Source organism: Cervus elaphus, chromosome 12 (assembly GCF_910594005.1).
Source record: "Cervus elaphus chromosome 12, mCerEla1.1, whole genome shotgun sequence".
Classification (NCBI taxonomy): Eukaryota; Metazoa; Chordata; class Mammalia; order Artiodactyla; family Cervidae; genus Cervus; species Cervus elaphus.
The window spans coordinates 96,382,780-96,407,784 of NC_057826.1; the positions used below are offsets into that span (position 1 = coordinate 96,382,780).

The following is a 25,005-nucleotide window of genomic DNA, read 5'->3' on the forward strand; positions in this document are numbered from 1 at the left end:
TTTGGGGCTCCAAAATCACTGCAGATGGTGATTGCAGCCATGAAATTAAAAGATGCTTACTCCTTGGAAGGAAAGTTATGACCAACCTAGATAGCATATTAAAAAGCAGAGACGTTACTCTGTCAACAAAGGTCTGTCTAGTCAAGGCTATGGTTTTTCAAGTGGTCACGTATGGATGTGAGAGTTGGACTGTGGAGAAAGCTGAGCACTGAGAAATTGATGCTTTTGAACTGTGGTGTTGGAGAAGACTCTTGAGAGTCCCTTGGACTGCAAGGAGCTCCAACCAGTCCATCCTAAAGGTGATCAGTCCTGGGTGTTCACTGGAAGGACTGATGCTGAAGCTGAAACTCCAGTACTTTGGCCACCTGATGCGAAGAGCTGACTCATTGGAAAAGGACCTTGATGCTGGGAGGGATTTGGGGCAGGAGGAGAAGGGGTCGACAGAGGATGAGATGGCTGGATGGCATCACCGACTCGATGGACATGAGTTTGAGTAAACTCTGGGAGTTGGTGATGGACAGGGAGACCTGGCGTGCTGCGATTCATGGGGTCACAAAGAGTCGGACACGACTGAGCAACTGAACTGAACTGAACTGAACCAACATGCTTACCAAGTGCCAGACAAGATGAAAAAGAACAACAAAAAGCAAGAGGTGAGGTGGGTTAGAAAGACAAGTAAGTGGCCGGGCCTGGACCCAATTTTTCTGACTCCAAGTAAAAAGAAATTTAAAAACAATGTCTCCTTTCCATTTATACTTTTATTACTTTTACAACTTCTTTTTGAGACCTCTTTCAAAGCATTTTCTTTAAACTCCAGGATGGAGGATGTTATCATAGAATCATAAAATTTAGTATTATAGGGAAACTTGGAAATTATCTGGGCCAATCCCTATCTTTATAAATAAGAGGACTGAGCCTAGAATGGTAAAATCATTTTTCAAGGTCACAGAGCTGGGGGATAGATATGCTACAAATAGGATCCTTCCAACCTTCCCATTACAATAAACTTCCTGTCTATCAAAGTTATCATTAAGGATGGCCCTGATAATACAGATAATAAGTTGATTTTTAAAAACACACATTTAGGCCAGTATTTGAAGCACTTCTCAGACCTTACCAAATTTAATTAAACCAACCCCATTAAAAAGTTGCAACTATTTTTGCAATTATACAGGTAAGGAAACCACAGCACAGCAAAATAAATTTCCCAAGATCTTTCAGCTAGTCAGTTTCAGAGTCAGGATTCACTCCCAGACAGTCTGGTTCAGCAACCCATGTTCTTATGCACTCTGCTAAATTGATTCTTAAAAATTGTTGGTAAGGCTTATATAAATTTGAGAAATCATGTGACATTTTTGTATTTTAACTGCAATTTGTCTTAATGAGCCAAAACATGAATTTGTTAAGTGGCTGGTCTTTAGATTTAATTCTCTCTTTCTACATACTAGGGGTATTAAAAGTTTGTACTTTTTCAGGATCAACTATGAAGAAGACTAGCTGAGCCATTAATAGAAGGTGGCTTTACTAAAGAGACTTTTTTTTTTTTTTTTTCAATGGTGCAATGAGAAAAGGCATGTTCAGGGAAACTGGAAGCGCATGGGAGCGAAGTCAAACTGGAGAGCAGAGGTCAGCACTAGCAAGTTGCAGACACTAGGAAGTTACAGACTGAGACACGAAGCTCCTTAAGTTTGGTGTGTGTATCGCTAAAGCCTCATACTGAGATTTCTTGTAATAAAAACCATGTCACTACGAGGATTTAAAATGCATGACAGAGTAGGAGACAGTGCTGTGCTGGTTTTGAGCCGGGCTCCCTGAGTTTTCCCAGGCTAGGTTTGCAGATGTGCACTTCACTAGGGACCATGCAAGGCAGCAGGCCCCGGTGCCTGGTTCTCCCAGGCCCTCTCTTGAATGACGCCTACCTGCTCAGACAGATCTGTGGGCCACCGGCGTCTGGGTGATGTGAGAGACCCGGGCACATCTACGAAGTAACCTAAGTCAATCCACCATTCACAAGGAACGGATTCTTTAGTAAATGTAGACAGTTTCTGACAAGTGGAGTATCTGCCTGCTCCCCGACAATGTCATGAGTAGCAGTAAAAGGCATTAGAAATGATATCCAGAGAGTACAAACATTCCTTGGAAAATAGGTCCAAACATTTTATGCATTCTGCTCCTGTAAGTTCAGAGATGTTTGCACTCTGCATTTTAGGTGCTCTCATTAGTACTGAACACTTTATATGAGGAAGCGTCACTCTGAAGACAGCACACAATATTCTGATTGTAAAATCAGCCCTTCTCCCTGAATCACATGCCCAGGACGGGCACTGAGGGCTGGTGGACGGCAGGACTAGGATGCACTGAAGTCTGCACCAGGCATGCTATGTTGAGCTGCTGGGGTCGCCGGAGGCAACACTCACGTGGGGCAGGTGTCTCAGGTCTTTGCTCTCATCATGAAAGGGCAGGAACACCTGGGTCATCCTAGCCAACTGGAAATTTTGAACTATGCATTTTCCAATAAAAAAAAAAATTTCTATTATCACCGTTGTGAATCCATGGTGACTGCAGTCATGAAATTAAAAGATGGCTTTTCTTGAAAGAAAAGCTATGACAAATCTAGATGGTGTATTAAAAAGCAGAGACATTATTTTGCCAGCAAATGTCCATATAGTCCAAGCTATGGCTTTTCGAGTAGTCATGTATGGGATGTGAGAGTTGGACCATAAAGAAGGCTGATCACTGAAGAAGTGATGCTTTTGAACTGTGGTGTGGAGAAGACTCTTGAGAGACCCTTGGAATGCAAGGAGATCAAACCAGTCAGTCCTAAAGGGAATCAATTCTGAATATTCACTGGAAGGACTGATCCTGAAGCTCCAATACTTTGGCCAGCAGATTCGAAGAACCAACTCATTAGAAAAGACCCTGATGCTGGGAAAGATTAAAGGCAGGAGGAGAAGGGGATGACAGAGGATGAGATAGTTGAATGGTATCACCGATGCGATGGACATGAGTTTGAGCAAGTTCTGGGAGATAGTGAAGGACAGGGAAGCCTGGTGTGCTGCAGTCCATGGGGTCACAAAGAGTCAGACATGACTGAATGACTGAACAACAACAAATCCATGAATCATCAGATATATAGTTTTAAATCATGATGTTGGAATCATTTTTCTAGAGTTCTTTGGAGAGTTGGCTCCTTGAGTGGGGCACTTCCGTTGTTAACAAAACACTGGGATTGTGCTGCTAATTTATACACACTACATTGACCACATGTCTATACTGAATTATTTAAAAATAAATCACAGTTAGCAAGACCATGCTGGGAAAATCAACAGTGCAGGGTGCTTCCACGGTTGTAGACTTAAGCCACATGGTCTTGAGGGAAAACAGTCTCCCTCTTTTTCCCCTCATTCTTCTCCCCAGTCTCCCCTGGTGAGGCTTGGAGCATATTTGGGGCTTGCTTTTCTCCATGCAAACACTGCAAACACAGGAAGGTGGGAGGGCTGCCAGCTTTCCGTTTGTAAACAAAAGCCACCTGCATCTCCCAGAACACTCAGCTTAAAGAGGAGAGAGACACCAACCAGACAGAGAAGAGAAAGGGATCCCCTAAGAGCAATTTACCTCTCAGGGAAAAGGAAGCTAAAGGCATCAAGAGAGAGTTCTTTTCTTTCATTTATTCATTCATTCTCAGAAAATATTTATCCACATTCTACTGTGTTGCAGGCACTGTATTGAGTACTAGATAAGATACTTAAGATTCTTGCTTTTAAAGTTCTTACATGACAATAAGAAATGACAGTATCTTCACATATAAATTTATACACACCAGAATTATAGATACTCAGGAGTAGCAGGATTTGAGCTGACATGACTGACAAGAGGAGGCAAACCATGGAAAGATCTGGAAGAAGAAGAATGCAGACAAAGGAAATGGGAAAAGCTTAGGAGGCTGACTTGTAGCGTAATTTCAAGATTAGGGTACAGTGGGAAGCAATGAGTCTGCCTGTTAGACCAGGGACGGGCTTTAAGGTTTAATGCTCTTTGTGAGTTGGGTTTGTTAGTAGGGGAGTGATATGGTCTGATGTAGTTTTCAGAAGGGTCCCTCCAGCTGCTGTGGAGACAGTGGATTACTGGGGGACTAGAATGGAAAGGTGATGACAACGGGGACCTACTGGAGGTTAGACAGAAGGCATGTAGGAGGAAGGTGGTGGGCATAGAGAGAGCATAAAGGGAGAGATTTAGGGTGACTTCGGAAGTAGAACTGAAGAGACTTGCTGAAGAATTGGATGAGGGCTTGGAGGGGAAAAGAGGAAACAAGGATGATATCTGGATTTAATTTTCTTCAAAAACATTTAACAACTTCTGAATCACAGAGTTGGAGGTCAACCTAAGCCCTGGATTTACTACCTGCTAAACGTTTGCTATGTATACCCATGGCCTCCAAATGCTTCCATTTAAGCCTCTGCCATCTCTGATCTGACTGTTAAAAGAACTCCAAACTGATGCTGATCACAGCCTTCTGCAACTATTCCCTTACTGCTGCAGTCACCCTTCCAGAATGAAAAGCTGATCATTGTACAACAGCTCCGCCCTGCCCACAAGACAAAATCCAATTCTTTCCAGGAGCCTTACGAGGCCTTTCCTGATCTGGTTCCTACTTGCCTCTCACTCTTGTCTCTCACGGTGTGTTTCTCACTTCCTCCACCTCTGCATATCCTTCATTAAAGGCCACAGTAGGCTCTTTATGGTGACTGCATCATGAAATTAAAAGATGCTTGCTCCTTGGAAGCAAGCTATGACAGACTTAGTCAGCATATTAAAAAGCAAAGACATCATTTTGCCAACAGAAGTCCATATGGTCAAAGCTATGGTTTTTCCAGTAGTCATGTACAGATATGAGAGTTGGACCAGAAAGAAGGCTGAGCACCAAAGAATTGATGCTTTCAAATTGTGGTGCTGGAGAAGACTCATGACAGTCCCCTGAATAGCAAGGAGATCAAACCAGTCAACCCTAAAAGAAATCAACTGAGACTATTCATTGGAAGGACTGATGCTGAAGCTCTGATACTTTGGCCACCCAATGTGAAGACAGACCCAATGGAAAAGCCCCTGAAGCTGGGAAAGACTGAAGGCAAAAGGAAAAGGGGGTAGAAGAGGATTAGATAGCATCACTGACTCAATGCACGTGAATCTGAACAAACTCCAGGAAAGAGTGAAGGACAGAGGAGCCTGGTGTGCTGCAGTCCACGGGGTTGCAAAGAGTTGACACGACTTAGTGACTGAACAACAATATCAAGGCTCTTTACACTTTCAGAACACACCATGCCCTCTGTACATTGCCGTCTTACTTAGAACACTTTCTTAACACCTAATATACTAGGAAAATGCCTCTTTCTCTTTCTAGAGTTTCCCTCTACCCTCTCTTCTTCAGTCCAATTGTAGTTGGCATGGCTCCTGTGTACGTCTCTAACACGACACTGCTTTGCACCCATAAGGTCTCATCCTGTATCTTCCTCCTCTCTGGAGTGTAAACACCTGAAGGGCAGGGACAGGCAGTCACTGATATTCTCTTCTTTGTACAGCCATGTGCCTTTCATAGTGACTCATATATACCAGATGATCAATAAATACTAAATGAACAATGAAATGAAAACCCTGTACATCATTTCCATCAAGCAGTCATCTAGCCTTTGCATAATCTTTACTGACTATGAACTAAGTAGACGTGTTCCATTCCTAGGACCACCTTGTGTTTTAAATTTTTTCACATATTTTTTGAATGCCAGGGTTCAAGGAGTCAACTGACTAGATGGGATCTCTATTTTCATGATATTATATTCTAATCTAGAGGAGACAGAGAGTGACAAAATATAAGTAAGGAAATTGTGGTCAGTTGCAAAGAAATCTTACATATGGAATTGATAAAGATAACAGGGGTGCTTAAACTGGGTGATTCAGGAGTAGCTCTTTGAGGAAGTTACATTTAAACTGACATTTGAATTTTTTTTTTCAAGGGATCCAATCTTAAGAAAATTGGGACCAGCTGGCTCCACAAAGAAGTGACAGCTACTATAAGGGCGCTAAGGTAGGAATGTGCTCCAGGGAGTTCAGGGAATGGAGGTATGATGTTGTTGGATGATCATAAGCCACAGAAAGAGTGGCAGAGGTGGGTATAAAAGAATGGGCAGAAGCCAGGTCACAGAGCATGCTGGAGGCATGGGACGGTGCTTGGATTCTAACCTAAGCGCCGTGGAACACAACTGGAGGACTGGAATCACAACAGTGGCATGACCTGCACCACCTGTTTACAAGGATACTTTAAAAAACTAGGAGTTTGGGATTAACATATACACACCACAAATTCTGAAACAGATGGGGATACCAGACCAACTGACCTGCCTCTTGAGAAACCAGTATGCAGGTCAGGAAGCAACAGTTAGAACTGGACATGGAACAACAGACTGGTTCCAAATAGGAAAAGGAGTGTGTCAAGGCTATATATTGTCACCCTACTTATTTAACTTATATACAGAGTACATCATGAGAAACACTGGGCTGGAAGAAGCACAACCTGGAATCAAGATTGCCGGGAGAAATATCAATAACCTCAGATATGCAGATGACACCACCCTTATGGCAGAAAGTGAAGAGGAACTAAAGAGCATCTTGATGAAAGTGAAAGAGGAGAGTGAAAAAGTTGGTTTAAAGCTCAACATTCAGAAAACTAAGATCATGGCATCTGGTCCCATCACTTCATGGCAAATAGATGGAGAAACAGTAGAAACAGTGGTTGACTTTATTTTGGGGGGCTCCAAAATCACTGCAGATGGTGACTGCAGCCATGAAATTAAAAGATGCTTACTCCTTGGAAGGAAAGTTATGACCAACCTAGACAGCATATTAAAGAGCAGAGACATTACTTTGCCAACAAAGGTCCGTCTAGTCAAGGCTATAGTTTTTCCAGATGTGAGAGTTGGACTATAAAGAAAGCTGAGTGCTGAAGAATTGATGCTTTTGAACTGTGGTGTTGGAGAAGACTCTTGAGAGTCCCTTGGACTGCAAGGAGATCCAACCAGTCCATCCTAAAGGAGATCAGTCCTGGGTGTTCACTGGAAGGACTGACGTTGAAGCTGAAACTCCAATACTTTGGCCATCTGATGTGAAGAGCTGACTCATTTGAAAAGACCCTGATGCTGGGAAAGATTGAGGGCAGGAGAAGAAGGGGACGACAGAGGATGAGATGGTTGGATGGCATCACCGACTCAATGGACATGGATTTGGGTAAACTCCGGGAGTTGGTGATGGACAGGGAAGCCTGGCGTGCTGCAGTTCATGGGGTCACAAAGAGTTGGGCATGACTGAGCGAATGAACTGAACTGAACTTAACATATCAAACAGGTAAACAACAAGGACCTATTCAAGTCTTATAACAACCTATAATGGAAAAGAATCTGGAAAAGATCTACCTATCTAAACTTAATCAGTTTACTGTACCCTTGAACCTAACACAACATTATAAACTGACCAGACCTCAATTTAAAAAATGTAATTATTTTAAAAAGGCATTTGGGCTATTGTAAAGAGACTGCATTTTGGAAAGAAAAGAGTAATAGTAAAGCAGAGAGAAGTGAAGAAATGCTGAGATCTTCTGGAACTGAAGTGAAGTGAAGTCTCTCAGTCGTATCCGACTCTTAGCTACCCCATGGACTGTAACCTACCAGGTTCCTCTATCCATGGAATATTCCAGGCAAGGGTGCTGGAGTGGGTTGCCATTTCCTTCTCCAGCGGATCTTCCCGGGTATCCTGCATTGCAGGCAGACGCTTTACCGTCTGAGCTGCCAGGGACACCCTAAGACCTTCTGGAAGTAGAGCCAACATTAAGAGATGGGGAAGCCTTCGATATACCTGAATCAGCTTATTGCCAAGACAAACATCCAGTTCTTGTTTATGGATACGATGGGATCCCCTACCAGCCCTGGGCAGCCTTTCTCGGTCAGGGTTCCTAACCCAGGCACGATTCAGGAGTGTCTGAGTGATGCAGACTGCTCCCTCCCTGAGCCGAGACAAAGCTCTCCTCTTAGGCGCCACAGTCACACTAGCCTTTCTGGAAGCCGCAGGACACACCTGTGAATACCTAGTGAACTCTTCATTAACACCGAGACGATCCCGTACTTCTGTCACAGATTTATTGAAGCTAAGAGCAAGACTTCACTTTCACTGTAATAAATTCTTCTCATTAAAGTCACCCCATCATTCAGGAGCTCTCTCTGCTGCATCCAATTTCTTATCTTTACTTTCTCCTTTCCATCTACTCCCAGAGCTTCTATATTTGAATTAACCAATGAATTCATTAAACAGCAGTAAGCCCACAAGGGTCAGCTGTGGTTCAATCTAGGACTAGGTATTCTTTAGAGAGAAAAAGGAACTATTTAGATTTTTAAATTTTAAAACAGAATTTACTTTGATCTTGCTATTGGTGATTAGTGAATTAAAGTACTTTTGTATTTTATAAGTCATTTGAATATCAAAGGCTCCTCTTTCAACTGGGGAATTGAACTAAGGAAACAATGGATGTGCTAATATGAGACCTAATTAGAGTGGGGGAAAAAAAGCAGGGTTTGGAATTTGCTAAGGATATTTCTCAGTTTGGGCCATTTAGTTTTAGTTTTTAATGAATGCAGATACCCATGGAAGTGATCTTGAAAATAGCATAAGAAAAGTGTGAAGTGTTAGTTGCTCAGTCATGTCCAGCTCTTTGGGACATCATGGACCGTAGCCTACAAGCTTCTTCTGCCCATAGGATTCTCCAGGCAAGAATACTGGAGTGGGTAGCCATTCCCTTCTCCAGGGGATCTTCCAAACCCAGGGATCAAACTAGGTTCTCCAGGACTGCAAGCAGATTCTTCACCATCTGAGCCACTAGGGAAGCCCTAGGATAATGCAGGTCTATGATATATGCTTGAGAGCTACGTATCAGACCTTCCAGTCACTGTCGGGAAACTTAAGCAGTCCCCCTGTTCATCTGGGTTCCAGCCTCCTTTTTAGAACCTGTCTATAGAGGACAGAGATCTTTAAACACCACACTGTGTGTGGCATCTCTCCAGCCAGCCCTTCCCATCTCGATCTCCCCTTCAACTCTGCCACCACCTTCACTCCCAACCAAATAAAAAAGACAAGGCAGACGTAAAGCAAATGGTTTTCATACTTTAGAGCTAACTCGCCAAGCAACGCTATGGAAACAAACCATTCACATCAGGGACACATCAATGAATTCTTATTGATTTACCAGAATGAGTAAACCCAACTTCATACATTCATCAGATTACTGAATATTTATTTTTGGTAAAGTCAAGCCTATAGATAGTGTCTGGGTAGCAAAATCAGAACATTCCACCAAAATTAACTTTGAATGTTCAAGTAGTAGTGTTAGTCACTAGTCGTGTCTGACTCTTTGTGACTCCACAGATTGTAGCCTACCAGGGTCTTCTGTCCATGGGAAGACCTAGGCAGCGTCTTGTCCTAAGCAAGATACTGGAGTGGGTTGCCATTCTCTTCTCCAGAGAATCTTCCCGACCTAAGGATCGAACCAGGGTCAATTGTATTGCGGTCAGTTTCTTTACCATCTGAGGCACATCACATGTTGGGGATTTTCTAGAGTTAACTAAAAACACTGCCAATCACTTTCTTCCTCCAAGTAAATGAATATATTTCATGAAAATAGGCTTTTTTTTAAAGACACAGTTTTAGGAGATTAAGGGATATAAGGATGAACACTGGCAAATAAGGCCAGAAAATAAATGTTTTGAAGCACAGATACAAAAAAGAAAAGGCTTAATCCAAGCACTATATTAAAATACAGGAAACACACATACACACTATAAGCTCATAGGACCTAAAGCTATTATGATTGCTTAATTTTTCCTGTAACATTTACTGTGATAACTTCTTTGTGAGCCCCATCCTACAGAGTGGGGGCTGCTTTAGCTCAACCACCCTGCTCTCTCAAAGAGATGTTGAGAAAGCCTCTTCTATAGAAATTAGATGACCTCTACTAGGGTATGTTATATATATATCTGGCTAAGTATCAGTTTTAAAGAAATGAAGACTTTGTCACTTCAGAGATGGTGATATCTGCTCACCACAATTTCAAGATCAGTAAAATAAATGTGTGCATACACAGGATTCAGACATTTTTTAGCCAGTGAATCTTTGAATAAAAAGGTCTGTAAACTTTATAATTAAGCAAAAACTCTGTGTGCTATCAGGTTTCTCCTGCGAAGCCTTCCTCAATGACAAAGCTGATGGAGTGCAGATCTATGCCTTTGTTTATGAAATAAAGGTCCTTAAAGTGGAGTGCCAAGATGCATGGATTAATTGCATAATAAGGACTCAATAAAGATTTAATAAGCATCCAAAAATCTAATAAAATCATGAAACTCTTTCTGAAAAATAATTATAAAAAATTCATAACCTGTAAAAGCCCATGGTGCAAACAGGACAGAGAGGAAATAGCTGTAATGAAACAGACTAGAGTGAAAACAGAGATTTCTTCCTTCTTAAAGTATCATTTCTAAAAACCTTTCCCGCAGCTGGAAAAAAACTGCACTGTCAGTGTTTATTTCTGGTAGTTTCACATGCGCAATCCAGATGAAATCTCAGTGCCCCTGTGGTCCTGCTTTCCTCTGCTTCCGCTCTGCCCAGGTAGGAAGCTAGTTCCCGTCTCACTGTGAACTCCACCAGGCGCCCTGCTCCTCCCAATGGATACACACTCACTAAGGCAGCCTTGTCTCCCTCCTAATTATTAACTCCAGACACTCCCCATTTAGGGCATTAGGAAAAACATCTAGTATTGCCCAAGCATTAGATGGAATGGAAGGCAGTCACTGGAGTTTGGCTAAGGAAAAGGAAAAAAAAAGGGGGGGGGAGGAGAACCTATAGCGTTGAGCAAAAATTGCAAGGATCTTACATTGACCACTGGCAGTGGACAGAAAGACTATTCATGAAGTGCTACCCACCAAAGAGAAGCAGGGATTTGGGGGATGAATACAGTTTTTAACAAGCCCCAGGGGAAAGACTTTGCTTATAAAAGAGATGCATGTGACAGCAAAAAAGTGTATAAAACCACAAATAACCTACACTATTATTTTAATATATGTTACATATATTATATTATTATATTTCTCATGTTAAATGTATGAAAATAAATTCCAAGTAAAGAAAAAGTCAAAGTATCTATATTTTGTGGGGATAAAACCTAAAATAAGCACCATGTGGTTTCTGTAAGATGCAAAATACAACAGCAACAGGTAGAAGGCACATATTACCATATATACAGCAAAGCTATTTTATTTTTAATTAAGAGTCCTTTGAATGTTATTAAAGACGTACTGAGGAATTAATTTTATTAAATAGCAGTGTAGAAAAAAACAATAATAACAATTGGTTTTTACTTACTCTTGCTTTCTGTCAGGTATTACACTGTATCTATTCAATTATCTTAAAATTGTCTTTTACTATATATTTTTCTTGAATCCCCAAACAACCTTGTAAGGTAGGCATTGATATTTCCATTTTCAAATACATAAATTTGCAAAGTTTCTGTTTCAGAGAAGTGATTTGCTTAAAATTATCCATCTAATAAATGTCATGTGTGAAGTGAAAGTGTGAAAGTGTTAGTCACTCAGTTGTGTCCAACTCTTTGTGACCCCAAGAACTGTGGCCCACCAGGCTCCTCTGTCCATGGAATTCTCCAGACAAGAATACTGGTGTGGGTTGCCATTCCCTTCTCCAGGGGATCTTCCTGACCCAGGGATCAAACTCAGGTCTCCTGCATTGCAGGCAGATTCTTTACCAGCTGAGCCACAAGGGAAGCCCAATAAATATCACAGAAAGATTCTTAAGCCTTTGAGACTTCCATTAAGCCATGGTGACTTCCCATCAGTCTCAATCAGGGTTACAATGTTAAAAAACAAATGTTTCAGAGGCTAAGCAGGCAATAGAAACGGGAAAAGCAGGCGAGTTGCAGAGGCACCTGGCGGTAAGGTTCAGAGTTGACCAAGGCCTCCAGAGACCACTCGTCCTACTTCTTCAGGGAGTCTAGTTGACCATTACCAGGATTCAGCGTGGAACTGGTATTACAAGAGCTTTCATCTATTCAGATAATTTAAAAGTCTATATACTTTTGTTTGAAACCACTCTATTTTTAAATACCGGTGCTAATGAGGCCTGCTGATCAAACCACATCAGAGTTTTCAGCACCATCTGGCGCCAGGATATGTCTTTAAACCCTTAAAGTCAGAGTTAACCAGCTTTTTGTGTGTGTGTGTGGTCAAAGAATCATAATATACTCAGTCCTGTGGGTGGGCAAGGAACGGTCTCTGGACAGCTGCAGAGAAGTATTTAGCACCTTTCAATTAGCACCAGGCTAGACTCAGGCAGTAGGAGCAACTCAGTCACACCCACCTGGCTCTAAGTGTGACCCACAATAGACCACGGCCTAGCTGCCTCTAAATTCCGCTTGCTCGTTTCAGACTTTTGCCTGCATTTCTTCAGGGGCCATAGACTCCATTCTATCATTTACAGAGTCCAATCACCAGCCATCTCCTGGATGCCATTTTTGTCAGACTTGCAGAGGTATGCCCTATGCACTCTACCTTTTCATATTATCAGCTGACATTTCCATCCAAGTACTGGAAATGTCTCTAATTTTGTTCTGGACACATCAAAGCAGACACAGCAGGCTTTCATTTCTAAAGCCCTGGTTTCAGAGAACCTTTGAAAATGAGCGCAATACTAAGCAAGCTCTCTCTTTTCTCCTCAAAAAAAGAGACACTTCATTCTCCAGAGACCCTGTGTGTGTGGGCTTAGAAACCCTGCAAGACTGAGTTCGTGATGAAATTGTGATGAAGCAGCTCTGGCCAGTTCCCCAATCCTAAATCCAAACATGTTAAGATGACAGAGAACCATGCTGCCTTTGGGGAGGGACATTTGTTAAAACAATAGTGGGCCTTGTTCATAATATAAATATACTATCCCTTTGACTAAAGGTTCACCTGAAATGCTCACACTAGTCTTGGTATTTCCAGCCTCTTTACAAGACAAATGAAAACGAAGATATAGATTCACACTGTCATTAAAAGATTGCTTCCAATTTTCCTAGACTCTTATCAGAGTCTTTCTTACTAGACTTCGTACTCTTTCTTACTAGAAACATACATCTTTAATTTTGTGTATATAGCATGATGAAAAGTCCAAGGAACCAGGGAATCCAGGCAGGTCTATACAAGTTACCAGAAGAGCTCACATAAGGAGAAACTTCATGTATCCTAAGTTGCCAAGATACTAAGCCACTCTTGTGGCACATCAAGGTGGGTATGAAATTCAGCATTTTCAATCTTACCTGCAATTCTCTCTGAAGTCCGATCCACTACATTTTTTCAGAGAAACAGCTTTGCACACCTCTTGCTGAGAAACAAAATGCCTCCCATTCACTTTTTTGGAAGCTAGAAAATGTTTTAAAAGTCCTTATTTGTTTAGCGTGTTATTCATTCAGTCTAACTCCAATTTATGCTTATTTTAATAGCTCAAATGATTGCTGTAAATCTGAATCTATTACAATATTGTTGGTGAAAAATTCCTTTAAGGAATCTACTAAGAATTTGAAGGATACTCTGTCTGTGTCCTCCACAAATGACAAATGTGGTCCATAGCACTTAAAGCTTCATACTTTAAAAAAAAATCTAGGTTTCATAAACTAGGAATTATCAGCAGGATTCACAAAATGCCCAACTAATTTGGCTGTCTATACTTTCTTCTAGAATATGCCAAAATGATGTCCTTTTCATCATAGGGAATGGGAATGCAAAAGTAGGAAGTCAAAAGTTACCCAGAATAATAGGCAAGTTTGGCACTGGAGTATAAAATGAAGCAGGGAGAAGGTTAACAGTTTTGTCTAGAGAATATGCTGGCCACAGCAAACACCCTTTGCCAACAACACAAGAGACGACTCTACACATGGACATCACCAGATAGTCAATACCAAAATCTGATATGTTCTTTGCAGCCGAAGAGAGAGAAGCTCTATAGAGTCAGCAAAGACAAGACCTGGGTCTGACTATGGTTCAGATCATGAGCTCCTTATTGCAAAATTCAGGCTCAAATTGAAGAAAGTAGGGAAAAACCATGAGGCCATGCAGGTATGACCTAAATCAAATCCCTTATGATTATACAGTGCAGGTGACAAATACATTAAATGGATTGGATCTGGTAGAGTGTGTAAAGGACTATGGATGGAAGTCTGTAACATTTCCAGGAGGTGGTGACCAAAACCACCCCAAAGAAAAAGAAATGCAGGAAGGCAAAGTGGTTGTGTGAGAAGGCTTTACATACAGCTGTGGAAAGAAGAGAAGTGAAAGGCAAGGGAGAAAGGAAAAGATACACCCAATTGAATGCCGAGATCCAGAGAATAGCAAGGAGAGATTAGAAAGCCTTCTTAAGCGAACAATGCAAAGAAATAGAAGAAAACAATAGAATGGCAAAGACTAGAGATCTCTTCAAGAAAATCAGAGATACCAAGGGAACATTTCATGTAAGGATGGGCATGAAAAAGGATAGAAATGTTAAGGACCTAACTGAGAAGAGAATAAGAAGAGGTTGCAAGAAGACACAGAAGAACTCTACAAGAAATGTCTTAATGACTCAGATAACCATGATAGTGTGGCCACTCACCTAGAGTCAAAAATCCTGCAGCGTGAAGTCAAGTGAGTCTTAGAAAGTATTACTACAAACAAAGCTGGTGGAGGTGACACAATTCCAGCTGAGCTATTTCAAATCCTAAAAGATGATGCTGTTAAAGTGCTGCACTCAATATTCCAGCAAATTTGGAAAAGTCATCAGTGGCTACAGGACCAGAAAAGGTCAGTTTTTATTCCAATCCCAAAGAAGGGAAATGCAAAAAAATGCTCAAACTACCATGCAATTGTGCCTATTTCATATGCTAGTAAGGTTATGCTCAAAATCCTTCAAGGCAGGCTTCAGCAATACGTAAATCAAGAACTTTCAGATGTACAAGCTGGGTTTAGAAAAGGCAGGGGAACCACAGATCAAATTGTGAACAGTCATTGGATCATGGAGAAAGCAAGGGAGTTCCCTCAAACATCTACTTCTGCTTCATTGACTACACTAAAGCCTTTGACTATGTGTATCACAACAAACTGTGGAAAATTTTTAAAGAGATGGGAATACCAGACCACCTTACCTGTCTCCCAAGAAACTTGTATGTGGGTCAAGAAGCAATAGTTAGATTGGACATGAAACAACTGGCTGGTTCAAAATTAGGAAAGGAGTACAACAAGGCTGTATATTTTCAATTTGCTTATTTAACTTCTATGCAGAGTACATCATGCAAAATGCCAGGCTGAATGAATCACAAGCTGGAATCAAAATTGTTGGGAGAAATATCAACGATCTCACATATGGAGATGATGACACTCTAATGTCAGAAAGCAAAGAGGAACTAAAATTCTGTTGATGAGTGTGAAAGAGGAGAGTGAAAAAGTTGGCTTGAAACTCAACACTAACAAAAGTGAGATCATGGTACCCCCCTCATTTCCCATCACTTCATGGCAGACAGATGGGCAAAAGTAGAAACAGTGACAGATTTTATTTTCTTGGGCTAAAAAATCATGGACTTCCCTGATAGCTCAGCTGGTAAAGAATCTGCCTGCAATGCAGGAGACCCTGGTTTGATTCCTGGGTCAGGAAGTTCCCCTGGAGAAGGGATAGGCTACCCACTCCAGTATTCTTGGGCTTCCCTGGTGGCTCAGATAGTAAAGAATCTGCCTGCAATGCAGGAGGCCTGGGTTCAACCCCTGGGTTGGGAAGATCCCCTGAAGAAGGGAACAGCTACCCACCCCAGTATTCTTGCCTAGAGAATTCCATGGACAGAGGAGCCTGGAGAGTTACAATCCATGGGGCTGCAAAGGGTTGGATACAACTGAGCAACTGTCACTTTTACTTTCAAAGTCACTGTAGACAGTAACTGCAGCCATGAAATTAAAAGACACTTGCTCCTTGGAAGAAAAGTTATGACAAACCTAGACAACATATTAAAAAACAGAGACAGCACTTTGGTGACAAAAGTCCATATAGTCAAAGCTATGGTTTTTCCAGTAGTCATGCATGGACGTGAGACTTGGACCATGAAGAAGGCAGAGCACGGAAGAACTGAAGCTTTTGAACTGTGGAGCTAGAGAAGATGCTTGAGACTCCCTTGGGCAACAAGAAGATCAAATCAGTCAATCCTAGAGGAAATCAACCTTTAACATTCGTTGGAAGTACTGTTGTTAAAGCTAAAGCTCCAAAACTCTGGCGACTTGATGTGAAGAGCTGACTCATTGGAAAAGACCCTGGTGCTGGGAAAGATTGAAGGCAAAAGGAGAAGAGGGACATAAAGGATGAGATGATTAGGTAGCATCACTGACTCAATGCACATGAATTTGAGCAAACTCAGGGAGATAGTGGAGGACTGAGGAGCCTGGCGTTCTGTAGTACATGGGGTCACAATTGGTTGGACACAACTCAGCATAGACGTTGTGGGGTTTCTTTCATGCTTTATTTTCAGCTCAGTTCAGTTCAGTTGCTCAGTCGTGTCCGACTCTTTGCGACCCCATGAACCGCAGCACACCAGGTCTCCCTATCCATCACCAGCTCCCGGAGTCCACCCAAACCCATGTCCATCCAGTCAGTGATGCCATCCAACCATCTCATCCTCTGTCATCCCCATCTCCTCCTGCCCTCAATGTTTCCCAGTATCAGGATCTTTTCAAATGAGTCAGCTCTTCGCATCAGGTGGCCAAAGTATTAGAGTTTCAGCTTCAACATCAGTCCTTCCAATGAACACCCAGGACTGATCTCCTTTAGGATGGACTGGTTGGATCTCCTTGCAGTCCAAGGGACTTTCAAGAGTCTTCTCCAACACCACAGTTCAAAAGCATCAATTCTTCGGTGCTCAGCTTTCTTCACAGTCCAACCCTCACATCCATACATGACCAATGGAAAAACCATAGTCTTGACTAGATGAACCCTTGTTGACAAAGTAATGTCTCTGCTTTTTAATATGCTGTCTAGTTTGGTCATAACTTTCCTTCCAAGGAGTAAGTGTCTTTTAATTTCATGGCTGGAATCACCATCTGTAGTGATTTTGGAGCCCAAAAAATTAAAGTCAGCCACTGTTTCCCCATCTATTTCCCATGAAGTGATGGGACCAGATTCCATGATCTTAGTTTTCTGAATGTTGAGCTCTAAGCCAACTTTTTCACTCTCCTCTTTCACTTTCATCAAGAGGCTCTTTAGTTCCTCTTCACTTTCTGCCGTAAGGTGGTGTCATCTGCATATCTGAGGTTATTGATATTTCTCACGGCAATCTTGATTCCAGCTTGTGCTTCCTCCAGTCCAACATTTCTCATGATGTACTCTGCATATAAGTTAAATAAGCAAGGTGACAATATAAAGCCTTGACATACTCCTTTTCCTATTTGGAACCAGTCTGTTGGTCCATGTCCAGTTCTAAATTTTGCTTCCTGACCTACATACAGGTTTCTCAAGAGGCAGGTAAGGTGGTCTGGTATTCCCATCTCTTTCAGAATTTTCCACAGTTTATTGTGATCCACACAAAGTCTTTGGCATAGTCAATAAAGCAGAAATAGATGTTTTTCTGGAACTCTCTTGCTTTTTCAATGATCCAGCAGATGTTGGCAATTTGATCTCTGGTTCCTCTGCCTTTTCTAAAACCAGCTTGAACATCTGGAAGTCCACAGTTCATGTATTGCTGAAGCCTGACTTGGAGAATCTTAAACATTACTTTACTAGCATGTGAGATGAGTGCAATTGTGCACTAGTTTGAGCATTCTTTGGGACTGCCTTTCTTTGGGATTGGAATGAAAACGGACCTTTTCCAGTCCTGTGGCCACTGCTGAGTTTTCCAAATTTGTTGGCGTATTGAATGCAGCACTTTCACAGCATCATCTTTCAGGATTTGAAATAGCACAACAACAAAACAACAACAACCCACTTTTCTCATGTTTTATTTTACACAACTTTGTGTCTATTGTCTTTTACTCTTAAGAATTTCCTCCCAACTGAGATCTGAAAGGGATCATATAGAAAACCTCCACTGAGGTGACCAAGTGTTTCAGCTTTTGACAGGACAGTCCTGGTTTTCATCTGTCTTCATGGTGTAATTATTGAAGATATTCTTTTTAATCCCAAATGTATTCCTGTTTGAATTATTCATTTAAATGGGAAGAACATATTGTCTTTTAAAAGTACCCTCTGTAACTTTTAGGTTAATAGGAACAACTTAAGTGTATTTGTTAATAATATATTCATTATCATGGGGCCAGCAAAATTATTGGAAATGTTTTCTTTTGGTAGTGTACAGTATATCTCTCCATGATCAGAAATCAACCTGATAAATATTTGCTTTACTTTAATTTCAAGGATGATTTTTTTTTTCTGTAAATAGATTCTATACTATTCTCCATTTGGTAAAAGAGGCTACAAAATTGTGTACACTTATTTTTTGTTTTAGCTGCCTGGAAATAAAGCCTAGTGGATTGCATAAGCAGTACAGCTTTTCACAAAAGTTCCTAGAAAAATCTATTCCCTCTGCTTCCTTTGGGTAGACTCTGAGCTCTTTGATCCATGAGTGCCGTACATTTTATCATCATCCACCTTATGTATTCTTTTGGAAGTTGGTCAAGTAGCCATTTATATTAAGTGTAATATTCCAAAAATAACTAACCTGTGTGTTAGCCTTGCCAGTTGTAAGTGAGATAAATTAAAAGAAGTACTGTGGAGTACCACTTCATGGTGGAACTACCCTTGGTCAGCATTCTGCTGAAGATGTGAATTTTTTAATATCATTATGAGGATAACTCCACTCACAAGCTGAAATCATGTGTATCTGAATTATTCTGAGCCTGTAATATTCATTTATCTCTCTCATCCATGTAACAACCTGGGCAAAACAAAGAATGTTACTATACAATAAGGTCTAAGACTAAGAGCCTCAAGTAAAACAACTGCAACCCAACCCAAATAATGAAGAAAGCATAGCAAAACTTCTACAGCAGTAATCCAAATGATGAAGCACCTGGAGTCTTGCTCTAAATCAAAATGGAAAGCGAAAGGAAAGAGGAAGTCCAGAGTCTCAAGTGGAAAAACATAGACAATTAATATTGAATTCTGAAAATAATTATGTTGAGAGAAGCAAACCAGGGCTACCAATTAAATTGGAAAGAAGTAAATATTACCAAATCCAGGTACCTACTACAAACAATTCCCCCTGAAAAATCCTACTTAAATCATCAATAGATACCCCTTTGAGTACTGGTTATGTGCCAGACAATCTTGTTAGCAGTTTTCATGGATTAAGAAACTTACCGTTTTTGATTACATCTAAGCTACTGTTAATTGTCTATTGAGTTCTCCAGGCAAGAACTAATGGCAGAAAGTATAGAAGAACTAAAGAGCCTCTTGATGAGGTTGAAAGAGGAGAGTGAAAAGTTGGCTTGAAACTCAACATTTAAAAAAAAAATGTAAGATCATGACATCTAGTCCCATCACTTCATGGCAAATAGATGGGGAGAAAGTAGAAGCAGTGATGGATTTTATTTTCCTGGGCCCCAAAATCACTGCAGACTTTAACTGCAGCCATGAAATAAAAAGATGCTTGCTCCTTGGAAGAAATCTGTGACAAACCTAGACTGTATTGAAAAACCGAGACATCACTTTGCTGACAGAGGTCTGTATAGTCAAAGCTATGTTTTTTTCCAGTAACCATGTATGGATGAGAGTTGGACCATAAAGAAGGCTGAGTGCTAAAGAACTGATGGTTTTGATTTGTTGTGCTAGAGAAGACTCTTGAGAGCCCTTTGGACTGCAAAGAGATCAAATCTGTAAATCCTAAAGGAAATACAACCTTTAATATTCATTGGAAGGACTGATGCTGAAACTAAAGCTCCAGTACTTCAGCCACTTGATTTGAAGAGCCAACTGATTGGAAAAGACCCTGATGCTGGGAAAGACTGAAGGCAAAAGAAGAAGGGGGGAGACAGAGGATGAGATGGTTAGATAGCATCACTGTCTCAATGGACATGAATTTGAACAAAATCTAGGATATAGTGGAGGAGAGAGGAGCCCACTGTGCTACATTCCATGGGGTTACAAAGAATTGGACATGACTTATTGACTGAAAAACAAAAAAATATTTATTTTAAGAACAATCATTATGTTTTGTGTCACTAAGAAAGAATAATGCCATGGATATTATGACATGCCATTGATTACATCAGTTCAGTTCAGTCGCTCAGTTGTGTCTGACTTTTTGCGACCCCATGGACTGTAGCACGCCAGGCTTCCCTGCTCATCACCAACTCCCAGAGCTTGCTCAAACTCATGTACCATCCAACCATTTCATCCTCTGTCATCCCCTTCTCTTCCTGCCTTCAATCTTTCCTAGCATCAGGGTCTTTTCCAAGGAGTCAGTTCTTCGCATCAGGTGGCCAAAGTATTGGAGTTTCAGCTTCAGCATTAGTGCTTCCAATGAATATTCAGGACTGATTTCCTTTAGGATGGACTGGTTGGATCTCCTTGCAGTCCAAGGGACTCTCAAGAGTTTTCTCCAACACCACAGTTCAAAAGCACCAATTCTTTGGCGTTCAGCTTTCTTTATAGTCCAACTCTCACATCCATACATGACCACTGGAAAAACCAAAGCTTTGACTAGACGGACCTTTGTCGGCAAAGTAACGCCTCTGCTTTTTAATATGCTGTGTGGGTTGGTCATAGCTTTTCTTCTAAGGAGCAAGCGTCTTTTAATGTCATGGCTGTAGTCACCATCTGCAGTGATTTTGGAGCCCTGCAAAATAAAGTCTCTCACTGTTTCCATTGCTTCCCCATCTATCTGTCATGAAGTGATGGGACAGGATGCCATGATCTTAGTTTTCTGAATGTTGAGCTTTAAGCCAACTTTTTCACTCTCCTCTTTCACTTTCATCAAGAGGCTCTTTAGTTCTTCTTCACTTTCTGCCATAAGGGTGGTGTCATCTGCATATCTGAGGTTATTGGTATTTCTCCTGGCAATCCTGATTCCAGCTTGTGCTTCATCCAGGCATTTCTCATGATGTGCTCTGCGTATAAGTTAAATAACAAGGGTGACAATATACAGCCTTGTTAGAGTACTCTAATTTCAGCAATAGCAAAATATTGCTTAAATACACTTTTTTTAAATTTTAAATTTGATAGATGGTCATTCTTCCAACTATATTATGAATATAGGTAGTTCCTATTATCTCTGACTTACAGATGAGGACACTATCACTGTCACTTGCCCAAGGTTAAGGAACTAGTGAGTAGAAAAATTAGCATTCAAACCTATACACTTTGGCTCCAGAGACTGTGCTCTCAACCACCAAGCTATAGAAGCATTCTTATCTCAGTTTCCATGACAGTGATAGCAGTACTTTCAAAGAGCCCATTATTTTTGGATAATTCTTAGGGTTAGAATATTACTTTTCTTTACTTAACTGAGTAATGATAGTAACAACAATGTTGGCATCAGTAGCTACCATTTATATGCCAGGTTGGATATCAAATGCCTAACAAAATTCTAGAAGGAGTCCCTAAATGCTGGCCAAGCAACACATGCTGAGACAAATATACCAAAGTTTCACCCATCTTCTGTTAATAATAGAGTCTGTGGGGCCTTTGTCATGAGCTTCTGATTTTGCAGGTCTACAGTGGAGCTAGAAGATAGATATTTTCAGAAAGATTCGTAAAAGACATCTTTTTACCATTTTAACAACCTATAAAGTAGGTATCATTGCAACGTCTTGATGGGCACATCTTCCCAATGGATCACAGTCTCTTGACTCACCTAAACTTCAATACACTTGTCATGCTTTCTATAGTATGCAGATTAGCACTTCGTGTCCAAACTTACAGCCGTTCTAGCATCAAATCTGACTGAGAAAAAGATCACTGCTGGAGGTTCTGGACGTGATCCGTTTACAGGGGGTGGAGTGACCCTGCAGCATCTCGGCTGTGTTCACACTGGAGAGATGAACTGTGACTGTCCCACAGTGGCATTTAGAACTGAAGAAATTCAGAACATGCTACCTCAGAATATATCCCCTTGGCAACCTGATTATTCTGAGCTGAAAGCACATGAGAAAGAGCAGATGCAGGAAGAACTCTCTGACTTCCCTCTTCCCACCTCAAAGCAGGTCACCAAATTTCCCGAGAAAGGTGCCCTCCTTCTTTGAGGAAGAAAAGCACATTCTTACCACCAGAACCTGGAAGTCAATGGCAAAATGGACCTTTACGAACCTTCTAAAATAAGCCTTATCTTCTTTTGTTGTTTAGTTGCCAAGTTGTAGCTGACTGTTTTGCAACTCCCTGGACTGTAACCTGTCTGGCTCCTCCGTCCGTGGGATTTTCCAGGCAAGGATACTAGAGTGGGTTGCTATTTCCTTCTCCAGGGGATCTTCCCGACCTGGGGATTGAACCTACATCTCCTGCTTGGCAGCAGATTCTTTACCACTGGGCCAGGGAAACTCATCTTCTGTTGGTTTCTGTTGAATATTTCCTAATCATTGTCCCACAGTTTACTGCCCCTAGCCCATGTTCTTCTGCCTTGTTCCATCCCCACAATTTATCATTCTTCATATAAAAAAGGTATATAAATTCATGGTCCTAACAGTTTCTTCAGGTCTTCATTTGCCTCTGAAGACCTCTGTGTATAAGTACAAACATGAAACAAAGTTGTATGTTCTTTTTTCTGTTAATTTGTCTTATATCAGTTTAATTCTTAGGCCTAATTACAGAACATAAGAAGGTAGAAGGAAGTTTTTCCTCCTCTTCAGAACCAAAGCTTGGCAGTTAGATGGAGAGGAGGGTGAGGTGGTAATATTAAAACACGTTGCCGCAGAGAACCTGCCTGAGTGTGTGTTTGTGTTGGAATTTTCCACTCCAGAGCTGACTTACTGTCATTAGGTAATGACCCAGTGTAACTCTCCACCCAAACCTTCCTGGCCATGGCTTGCACAGACGCACTGAATGAAGTCACATTGGCTCCTGGCACCAGCATCTTGTTCTCTTTTGAATCCTGGCATCTTGAACCTTACATAGAAGTCACCTGCTCAACCCATCCATCATGATTTCAGGAAATGGCTTCATCTTCTCCTCTCTCCCTGACTTTCCCAGCACCTGCTACCTCAGAAGGAAGTGACGGAGCCCAGAATGTTACCGTTGGCCCACTGGAGCCTAACAGTAGCAGTCCAACCTAGCCAGGGTCTGTTCTTGGTTGAGAGGGAGAAACCCATCTCAGATAAAGATTTATAAAGGGATACACTGCTACAGAAGGCTCGGGGAATGCAGTTTGGAGCCACTTAAATTCACCAGAGTTATAAAGCTCTCTTTTAGGAGGTGAAGTGGTAAAGGATGTAGCATGAACAAAGAAAATTGCCAGCTTCCTTCCCTCACCATGTAGATAGTAAGGAACCTCTAGTCACTCTCTGTAAGCTTCTCAGGTGGCCCACTGGTTAAGAATCTGCCTGCCAATGCAGGGAGATGCAGATTCAATTCCCGGGTTGCAAAGATCCCCTGGAGAAGGAAATGGTAACCCACTCCAGTATTCTTGCCTGGAAAATCCCATAGACAGAGGAGCCTGGTAGGCTACAGTCCATGGGGCCACAGAAGAGGAGGACATGACTGAAGTGACTAAATAACAACAACATTCACCCTTTTGGTCCAATTCATAAGGCAGAACTGGTATAATAGGAGTGTCCACAGATACAGACACTGCAGTAACTGTTGCATATAGGGCCTGTAAGAGTTTACATAAAACTGGCAATGCTTGTGAATATCACAGATGATCAGTACATGAACTACTGGGTGAAGTTCAAAGGCACATATTACTGCTTAATCTGTATCCCTCTGGGAAGATAATAGAAACATGGCTCTCCAGAAGCAGCTGAGAAGCAGTCTCTCATGACACTATTGCTACTTTTTCTAGAACTGTCTCTTTCTTTATGGCCCGAGACAGCCTCTTGACACCTCAACAGGAAACTAAAAATTTCTCCACTTGAAAAACATTCCATTTGGGAGTCAAAAGACCCTTAGAGACTCTCCAAAGATGCTCTCCAAGATATCTCAAGTGTAATCTTTTAAGACTAGACTTTCTCTCTGGCTCTTAGGCAAGAAATCCACACCAACAGATGTAGACAATTGGGTCACAATGCCGGAAACTAGTTTTCTCCCACCCTGCCCCCAGTTGCCATTTCAGGATCTTTCTTTTAGATCCCCCTTCACAAGACACCTCTACACACTTAATTACAGATGTTCCCAAGGATCATCTCACCTGTGCTTATAAACACTACCCTCTCAGGCAATGCTTAATGTCTGTAACTTTCCTCATGTCCTCTCTCTCTTCCTTGGTTGTCCTGGAACAATCTCTAGTTGACTCATCCCCGTTTCTGCTGCAACACAGATATGGACTTGTCTGTCAGCTACTCAAGCAGGTGTGCCCCAAAGTGTTGCCTGATTCAAGGGTTATTCTTTGCTACAACAGGTAATCCTCAATCCCAATATATTTTATGAACATTATGGTGGAATGCAAGCAGTCTTTGCTTTGTGTGGTTCAGACATCCATGCATTTCAGTTACCACGATATAGTTAAATAACCCCAGCCTCCATAAAAAGGCAGTGCTGAAATTTCAGTTACCACCATATATAAACCAGGAGAAAGTACATGAGACACAAACTTTGATACTAGCTCTTCAGTCTACAAACAGATTTCTCTTTCCAAAGCTTATCCTTGATTGGTTACTGTCTGTCATTCAGTTCACACACAGACAGCAAAGCATATAGATAGTTGTACTGCCTATTTATCCCCCAGTGATAAACCCACAAGAAATATTACAAAAATTGTATTTAATGGAGGGAAACAAT

General features: G+C 41.3%; 1 protein-coding gene across 3 annotated transcripts in view; it reads right to left on the bottom strand.

Moving 5' to 3' along the window:
* The window catches only part of KCNN2 (potassium calcium-activated channel subfamily N member 2), a 477,213-nt gene that overhangs the window by 259,956 nt on the left and 192,252 nt on the right, over window positions 1-25,005 (bottom strand). The window contains exon 1 of one of the 3 annotated variants that reach the window (XM_043920760.1): window positions 13,394-13,411. The exons of the other annotated variants lie outside the window; for them this stretch is intronic. The gene's annotated coding sequence lies outside the window, so the exon portion shown is untranslated. Of the gene's footprint in view, window positions 1-13,393; window positions 13,412-25,005 lie in introns of those variants that run through there. 3 annotated transcript variants of the gene reach the window in all.